Raw genomic sequence first — 8,244 nt, forward strand, 5'->3', positions numbered from 1 at the left:
ATCTAGATTCTTGGCATATGATGCCGAGAAGAAGAAAAATGAGGATGAGCTACAAAGCCAAATGGCAGAAATGTCTACCATGCTTAAGAACTTGACTAGTGGGCCTCCTAGTACGGCTTCGGCCTCACTAGGGAGCTATCGCGAAGTCAACCATGACTATCCCAAAAACACTTCACCCATGCCTCATATAAACCATAGTGGGAATGTTCCCCATTTTGATGGAACTCACTTTCCTTTTTGGAAATCTTCTATGGAATCTCATATTCGCAGCTGCAGTGTGGAGTTGTGGGAGATCATTATTCATGGATACCAGGAGCCACAAGATCCCATTCGGTTGACCTCCACCGAATTCTACAACCGTCAACTCAACGCCTCCGCCCGTGACAAGATTAGGAGTGGCATCAACCGCAAGCTCCTTGATCAAGTCAATGACATAGAGTCCGCTAAAGAGTTGTGGGATCGAATCGTAGTACTCCAAGAGGGAACCGATTTGATCCAATCCGCTCTTTATGAGACCGCAAAGCAAGAGGCTCATCAATTCATGATTCGAGAAGGAGAGTCTGTGGCCGATGCTTATGCAAGACTCGGTGCTCTTAGAGTAAGGGTCAAGGGACTCGGTGTTGAGAAGTACAATGACGGCTTCGAGATGAATGAAGCATTCATAAAGTCCAAGGTCATTGCTATGATTGCCGTCAAACAAGAAGACACCAACCTTGCACTCAACTTGCAAATCATGACCAAGAGTGCCGACCTCAACTCCGATGATCTAGTCTCCTATGTGGCCGCCAATGAAAACATGGCCAAAGCGGGAAAGAGGCTCATGGCAATGAACCGTGTTGATGAAGCCTCACACAACCATGAAGCGCCACGCAATCTTGCTCTCAAGGCTAGGGCCGATCATGGAGAAGAAGAAGAATATGAATTTGAAGAAGAGGAAGAGATGACCTCAACTAGTGACATTGTTACCGACTTTGCCTTCTTTGCCAAGAAGTACAAGGGAAAGCTTTCAATGCTCTTCAACGTCAAGAAGAAGAAGAGAACTTGCTACAATTGTGATGAAGATAGCCACTTTGCAAATGAGTACCCTTATGAGAAAAGGGTAGACAAGCCAAAGTTCATCAAAGGGGTAAAGCCAAGGTTGAAGCCAAACCCAATCAATGATCGATACAAGAAGAACAAGGGAAGGGCCTTTGTTGGGGCCGAGTACTTGTCCGATGATGAAGAGGAAGATGAGGAGAAGGAGGCCGGGGTGGCCGGGTTGGCTTTCTCTAAGCCCGGGTCACTCTTCACATATGACTACTCCAAGGACTACTCCATGGAGAATGATGTTGGATCCTCTTTCATGGCGAGGATAACTCAAGATGATGACTCCGATGACTCCACCTCATCTACAATCATTGGCTCTTGTCTTATGGCAAGGGAAACCAAGGTAATGGAACCTCCACCTTCCCTATCTAGTGTTCTAGATGATGAGAACGAAAATCAAGATGAATTAATTGTGCTTAAGGAACTCTATGATGTTAGATGCACTCTTCGTGGGGAAGCTCTTGTCAAGTTTGATTTCTTGATGGACTCACTCAAAGAAAAGGATGAGTCCATTGAGGAATTAGAATATCAATTGAATGAGAAGGAACGGAGATTCAACCTCCTAAGACAAGAGCTAAAAACCGAAAGGTGCATATCTCAAGGCCTTAAGCAACAAATTGAAACTTATGAACTTGATAAAGTTAAGGACCTAGAAACTATTGATAGGGCTCAATTATTGACCCAAGAGCTCAATGCCTCAAAGGAGGAGCTTGAAGTTGCTCATGCTTCTCTCACTAGGGATCTTGACCACCTTGAAAGAGCTAACAAGCTTGTCAAGGATGAGCTCAAGAAACTTGGAGAGAACCACGATCTACTTCAAGAATCCTACAAAAAGGCTCTTGGATCAATGAAGGATCCCATTGATGTTGAAAAGCTTGCTTGTTCCTCCATTTCCTTTACTAGTGAGCATGCTAAACTTGTTGAGGAACATGTTCGTTTACAAGAGGAACTTTCTTTGCATGTTGAGACCAATGCATATCTTGAGTCCTTGGTGACCAAATATGGTCTTGACTATCATCCTAATGAATCTTCTTGTGAGCAAGCATCTATTCTTGAGGAAAATGTTAGGCTAACAAAGGAACTTGCAAAGTTCACCACCGCCAAGAACAAGATGGGATTGGATGACCTCTTGAGTAAGCAAAGGTCAAACAATCAAAAGTATGGACTTGGATATGCTCCCAAGTCCCACAAGAAGAACAACTACAAGAAGGAGAAACCCGCTCAAGATAAGAACAAGAAGGTCACTAACAATGTGTAAGCCCCAGGAGTAGGAAAAAAACCTAGAGCGCGCAAGAGGGGTTTATGTGCATGAGGTCACTACAAAGGACCATGAGGTCGCCTCGCATTCCCAAGCATATGGGTAGGCCAAGCAACAGCTCGACACGCCCATGTACACAAAACCCACCTCAAAGGCTCACGATAGGCTTTCCAAGCCTGAGTGCTTCACCTTCCTGTGCACTTCACACATACACACACTGTGCACAGGATACGAGGGTAGAATACAGCTTGAATATCACAACATGACTATGTATGACACAAAAGATGGAATTAAGGTTCATATATATAGCAACGCTCTAATGAGCAAGATCCAAATGACACTCAGAAGGGAAACATATCCCATCAGTACATCATACATAAGATAGCCAAATAGTCTGGGTACAGACAAGAACCAAACTGGACTAAGAGTCCTGAAGATAATCAAGCGGTGTTCCCATAACCAACAAGCCACAGGCTGCTGCCTTAGGAACGATCCTGCTACGCAACGAAGTCGTCGTCCGTGAACCCGACAAAGTAGCCACCTGCGTACTGCTCATCATCTGTCGTACCTGTTTGTCGAAAAGCGGGTTCCGGAAAAAGAGGAAGAAAAACGAGGGTAAGTACTGTTGGCACGTACTTGCGAGACAAGACCAGCTATGCTTGCTGGTGGGCGGTGTAAACTTCGCCCGGCTATATGTGGAGTTTAGCGGCGGCAAAGCACTAACCAATAGAGACACGCTACAACATCCGTCTAATAGACAAGGTGAGAGAGCGCATAATCTAGCAGTTCTATACTCTGCAAACAACAACCCAACCAGTGCGATCCCCCTTAGCCAAGAGGTACTAACAAGGCACTCACACAGTTGACAATTTTATATCCATTCCATTATAATAGGGCTAACTTACTACGCAAGTAATTAGCAAGTTATTAGCGACAACTTTAGGTGTAAGTTATTCTATGATCGAGTTAAACAGCTCCAAGTCGTCCATAACCGCGGACACGGCTTATCGATAAGATTTACCCTGCAGGGGTGCACCAATGTTACCATACACGCATGCTCGAACCCGCATAGCAAGTGCGGAGTCTCACAACAAGACCGTTCCCAGATCAACAAGAATGCCTAGGGGGGCCACCCGACTAAGCTACCCGAAACGAAGTTCGGCCGTACTCCGATGCGGACTCAGGGTTTGCGTCGGCGGCTAGGCGTGCGAACCACACGCTTCGCTAAACGTCCCGCGGGGTACAGTACAGAATATAAACACCCGAAGGCAACAGGAAGTAAACACCCGAAGGCAACAGTAAGTAAACACCCGAAGGCAACAGTAATAAAGCATGGCATACATGGCATAGGCAAATAAAACCAAGGTTGTGGCCCCCTTTTCAACAGACTTGAGAAATGGTAATGGGTGATGGGGGGTCCCGATAAAACCTCCCACGAGTGGTTAGCGCGCTCAGTCTTAGAAACAGATAACAAGAACTCGGATCCTAGGGGACATTAGCAAGTCAAAGTTCCGATGCTTTCGCAAAGGGGCTCACCGATGCCTCTGCATATTATAACCCTTAGCAATTTTAGTTGTAGCAAAAGTTTTCATCATCATTTTGAAAAGGTAGTACATGTGTCAACATCCCAACAAGATATCCCGAACATTTCGAGATATCAACAAAAACCCTAAACTCGCCTACGACTCGCAAAGCTGGCAAACAACAAACATTAGGTAGGGCGAGGAGGTGTATCTCGGACATATAGGTAACAGGTGGATAGGACACGTGACACAACAGAATCGCAACATAAGGATAGCAATAGATCGAAAGAGCATGTAAATGTAAAATAGGTGAAGGGGTGGGCTCGCCTGTCAGATCAAAGGTAGAAGCACCGACACGATCCTCTAGAGGGAACTCGTACTCCTGCTCGTACTGCTCTGCGTCGGCGTCTACTCGAGAAGAACCAAATAGCACATACAAGGAAAGTAAGGACACAAATCAATACAAGCAAATGCAATGCGCAATATGATGCATGATGGCATGGCAAGATGATATGTGCAAGATTTCATGTATAGCAAAGTTAAGTGGGGTGCTTTCCAAAGTAGCATGACATGATAAAAACACCCACACATAGCATTTAGTTGAAGTTGCACTTTTAATTTGGCCGAACCAGGGATGCGGCCAATAATGCATGACATGGTGATATTTGAATTCCTCATGTTTCGCTGATGCATTTAGATATAAAGATTGTCAAATTCGAAGTTGTAGAGAGGAAGTTATGAATTATGCAACAATAATCAAGTTTAGTCCAGATTTGAAATTGACACAATTTTAGTTGTTCAAAAGATAAAACAGATTTTATAAACATATAGATTAGGTTTTTCTAATACTCCTAGATATCAAGTTTGTATGAATTGGAGTTTATAAAGTAGGTTTTTAAAATGAAATAGAAAGGTGCTGGAAGCAAAAACAATACAACAGTAAAGGATAAAGAAAGTTTCAAAAAGGGTGGTTTAGTGCGCCGGCCAAGATTTGAACTCATGATGTGCTGTACAGAACAAAGAGCAGAACCAGTGTGATTTGGCTCGGGTTGTGAAAGAAAACATGATACAGACGAGGTAAGGCCTGGTGCCGAGGTTAACTGAATATTGAACACTTGCTAACTGAAAACAGGACAGTTGCTGGTCGCGACTTTGGTCGACGATGGCGAAGAACTGGGTGTATCTCGACGGGTTGAGTAAGGGGAAAGTTCCCTGAGTTGAATGAAACCGAAATGGTGGAAAACGGAGCACGGTGGCGCCGGAGAAACTCGCCGGAAAACGAGACGACGAAACAGCGGTTCTGAAACTGAGAACTGAATCTGTTTTCTGGACCGACTTTGAACGAGGATGGCGACGTCTGTGCTGCTCCGTTTGGGATGATTCAAAAACCAGAAGAAAGAGGGTATAGCTGTGCATCTACTGGAACAAGTATGGCGTGCTGAAACGACCTGGTTCGCCGGGGAGACGTCGGAGAAGTCGGTACCGCGACGTGTGCGAGAAACAGCGAAACTGAAAACAGATTCTGGACAGATGTTTGATCGAAGGTGGCGTCGTCTACAGGCAACGAAATTGAGTGATTCCAAAACGAAAGTTGTAGCCCTTCGTCTCAGCTTTCCAACGGTGCGAATAACGCAAGCTGGAGTGGCCTGTGCTGGCGATGAGATGCGTCGAAACACGGTGTGCTGTGAGAAAAACGAAAACTGGGTGTTTCATATTTCGTTTTCGGTTTCAAAAACTTCCTCGATCTCGTTTCCTTCCTCTCGTTTCTGCCTCGAACCGATGATGTTGTGGTATGCAGGGGAAGGAGAGGAAGTGCTTCTCACCCAGGGGTGGTCGGAGATGAGGAGGAGGGGCAGCCGATGACGAGGACGAAGGAGAGGCCGGGAGTAGACGTCGACGGCGTGAGGAAGAACTCGAGCAGCTGCGGGCAGCGCTCGACTTCGGGAAGATGTCCAGGGCGAAGAGGAGGACGACGCGGTTCCGTTCCCGTGCTCAGGTCGGCTCGAGGTGGACCATGGCGACGGTGGCGGTCGACGGAGTTCTCCGCAAAACTCTCTCACGTACAGGAAATTATGGAGAGTGGCGGCGGCTTGGAGTTGGAGAGGAGGAAGATGCAGCTAGGGTTCGGTCGGCCCTGGTGTATACAGGAGGGGAAGAGGGCAGGTGGCGAGCATCGGTGAGGGGGGAGGAAAACCTGTGGCGATGGAGGTTGTCGTACAGCGAAGAAGAAGACGTACAGGGAAACTTCCTCCACGATGGAAAACCGGGCTGCTGTGGTCCGCTGGGGTTTGATGGGTTGGTTAGCTTAGGTGGGCTAGCTGCTGGCTTAGATTTAGCTAGGCTTGGGTTAAAGAAAAAGTCTGCCGTGGCCTTAGGCTAGATGGGTTAGTGTTAGCTTTAGGTTTTTTTTTCTTTTTAAAACGTTTTTCTATTTTTATTTCTTCCTTTTCTTTTCCAAACTTTTCTGAAATTGAGATGAGACAAATTTGAAGTTGAACTGCATTTTGAATTCAGGGAAGGACTCAAGCATTGTATACCAACATGGTAGGCTTGAGGAAATAAAAGAAGAAAAGAATAAGAGGGAGATAAAGAGATACTTTGGTATTCAAAATATTTGGTAAACCTTAATGGCTCAACCATTTGAGAAGGTAAACCATCTCAAGATCATAAAACATGTGCATTGATAAAATAGAATAAGAGAGGTAGGTTTAACAACCATAATAGAAATTTTGGCATGACCTATTGAAAGATGGATCAAGTAGAGGGATAGGTTTAGGCTTGTTAGCTTTTCTTTGGAACATCACAAGAGTGAGGGGATGAACCAAGAGAGAGGAAGAAGAAGAACAACAACAAGCAAACAAAAGCGAAGCCAAAACGAAATGCAATTTTATAAAAGCCAAAGGTGGTGATATGCATGGATGCAACATGATGAGATGATAACAATGCAAGAAACGTACAAAGGGGTCTATGTATTACTCTTGGGATGTTACAAACGCCCCCCCTTGAAGGAATCGCGCCCCGAGATTCTCAGGAAGAAGAGAAAAAGGCCGGGTACTCGGAACGGAGTTGATCTTCCCGCTCCCAAGTTGCTTCTTTATCGGAATGGTGCGACCACTGCACCTTGAGGAACTTGATAGACTTGTTGCGAGTTCGACGTTCAGCTTCATCAAGAATCCGAACGGGATGCTCTTTGTAGGAGAGGTCTTCTTGGAGGTCAATGGACTCGTGATCAACTGCACGGCCCGGATCTTTGAAGCACTTCTTGAGCTGTGACACATGGAAGACATCGTGCACTTTGGAGAGCTTCTCAGGGAGTTCAAGGAGGTAAGCGACTTCACCACGCTTTGCCAGAACTTTGAAAGGACAAATGTATCTTGGCGCTAGCTTGCCTTTGATACCGAAGCGATGAGTGCCCCTCATAGGAGTAACACGAAGGTAGGCTTGATCACCAGGCTGATATAACATATGACGGTGCTTGCTATCATAATAGCTTTTCTGCCGAGATTGTTGAAAGGACACGGATGTCGCCTAGAGGGGGGGGTGAATAGGCGATTTAAAACTTTTACGAGATGGGCTTAACAAATGCGGAATAAAACTAGCGTTTACTTTGTCAAGCCCAAAGCCTATATACTATTGTTCACCTATGTGCACCAACAACTTATTCTAAGCAATGCAAGCAAGTATGTGATAGAAAGATATATATAACTTCAAGCACGATGGCTATCACAAGGTAAAGTGCATAAGTAAAGAGCTCGGGTATAGAGATAACCGAGGCACGCGGGAGACGATGATTTATCCCGGAGTTCACACTCTTGCGAGTGCTAATCTCCGGTGGAGAGGTGCGGTTGCTTAGTGCTCCCGAACGCCACAAGAGGCTCACCTTGAGGTGTGGTTGCTCGATGCACACCAACGCCACAAAGGCCTCACCCCAAGATGCGGTACTCACACCACACACCGAACGCCACGAAGGCGCCTCACCTAAATCTCCGGTGACCCTCGCCACAAAGGCCTAGGTCACGGTTCCACTAAGGGATTTCCTTCGAGGCGGAAACCGGGCCTTACACAAAGATTGGGGCACACATCCACAACTTAATTGGAGGCTCCCAACAAATCGCCACAAAGGCCTAGAATCCGTCTAGGGTTCCAAGAACCCAAGAGTAACAACCTACTTGCTTTCACCACCACGAATCACCGTGGAGAACTCAAACCGATGCACCAAATGCAATGGCAAGAACACCACAAAGATGCTCAAGTCCTTCTCTCTCAAATTCCAACAAAGCTACAAAAGCTATTGGGGGAATAAGAGAGGAAGAACAAAGGAATTCACAAAGAACACCAAGATCAAGATCTAGAGAGTTCCACTCACAAAGAGATGGA

The 8,244-nt window shown here is 45.9% G+C and overlaps 1 long non-coding RNA gene across 1 annotated transcript; it reads right to left on the bottom strand.

Moving 5' to 3' along the window:
• Window positions 1-2,629: 2,629 nt before the first annotated feature.
• LOC139833157 (uncharacterized) lies at window positions 2,630-6,212 on the bottom strand. The gene is made up of 3 exons (XR_011748346.1): window positions 5,691-6,212; window positions 4,195-4,275; window positions 2,630-2,912 (listed from the first exon to the last, which is right to left on the bottom strand). It is a non-coding gene; the product is annotated as an uncharacterized lncRNA (long non-coding RNA).
• Window positions 6,213-8,244: the final 2,032 nt, after the last annotated feature.

This window comes from Lolium perenne, chromosome 7 (assembly GCF_019359855.2).
Source record: "Lolium perenne isolate Kyuss_39 chromosome 7, Kyuss_2.0, whole genome shotgun sequence".
Taxonomy (NCBI): domain Eukaryota; kingdom Viridiplantae; phylum Streptophyta; class Magnoliopsida; order Poales; family Poaceae; genus Lolium; species Lolium perenne.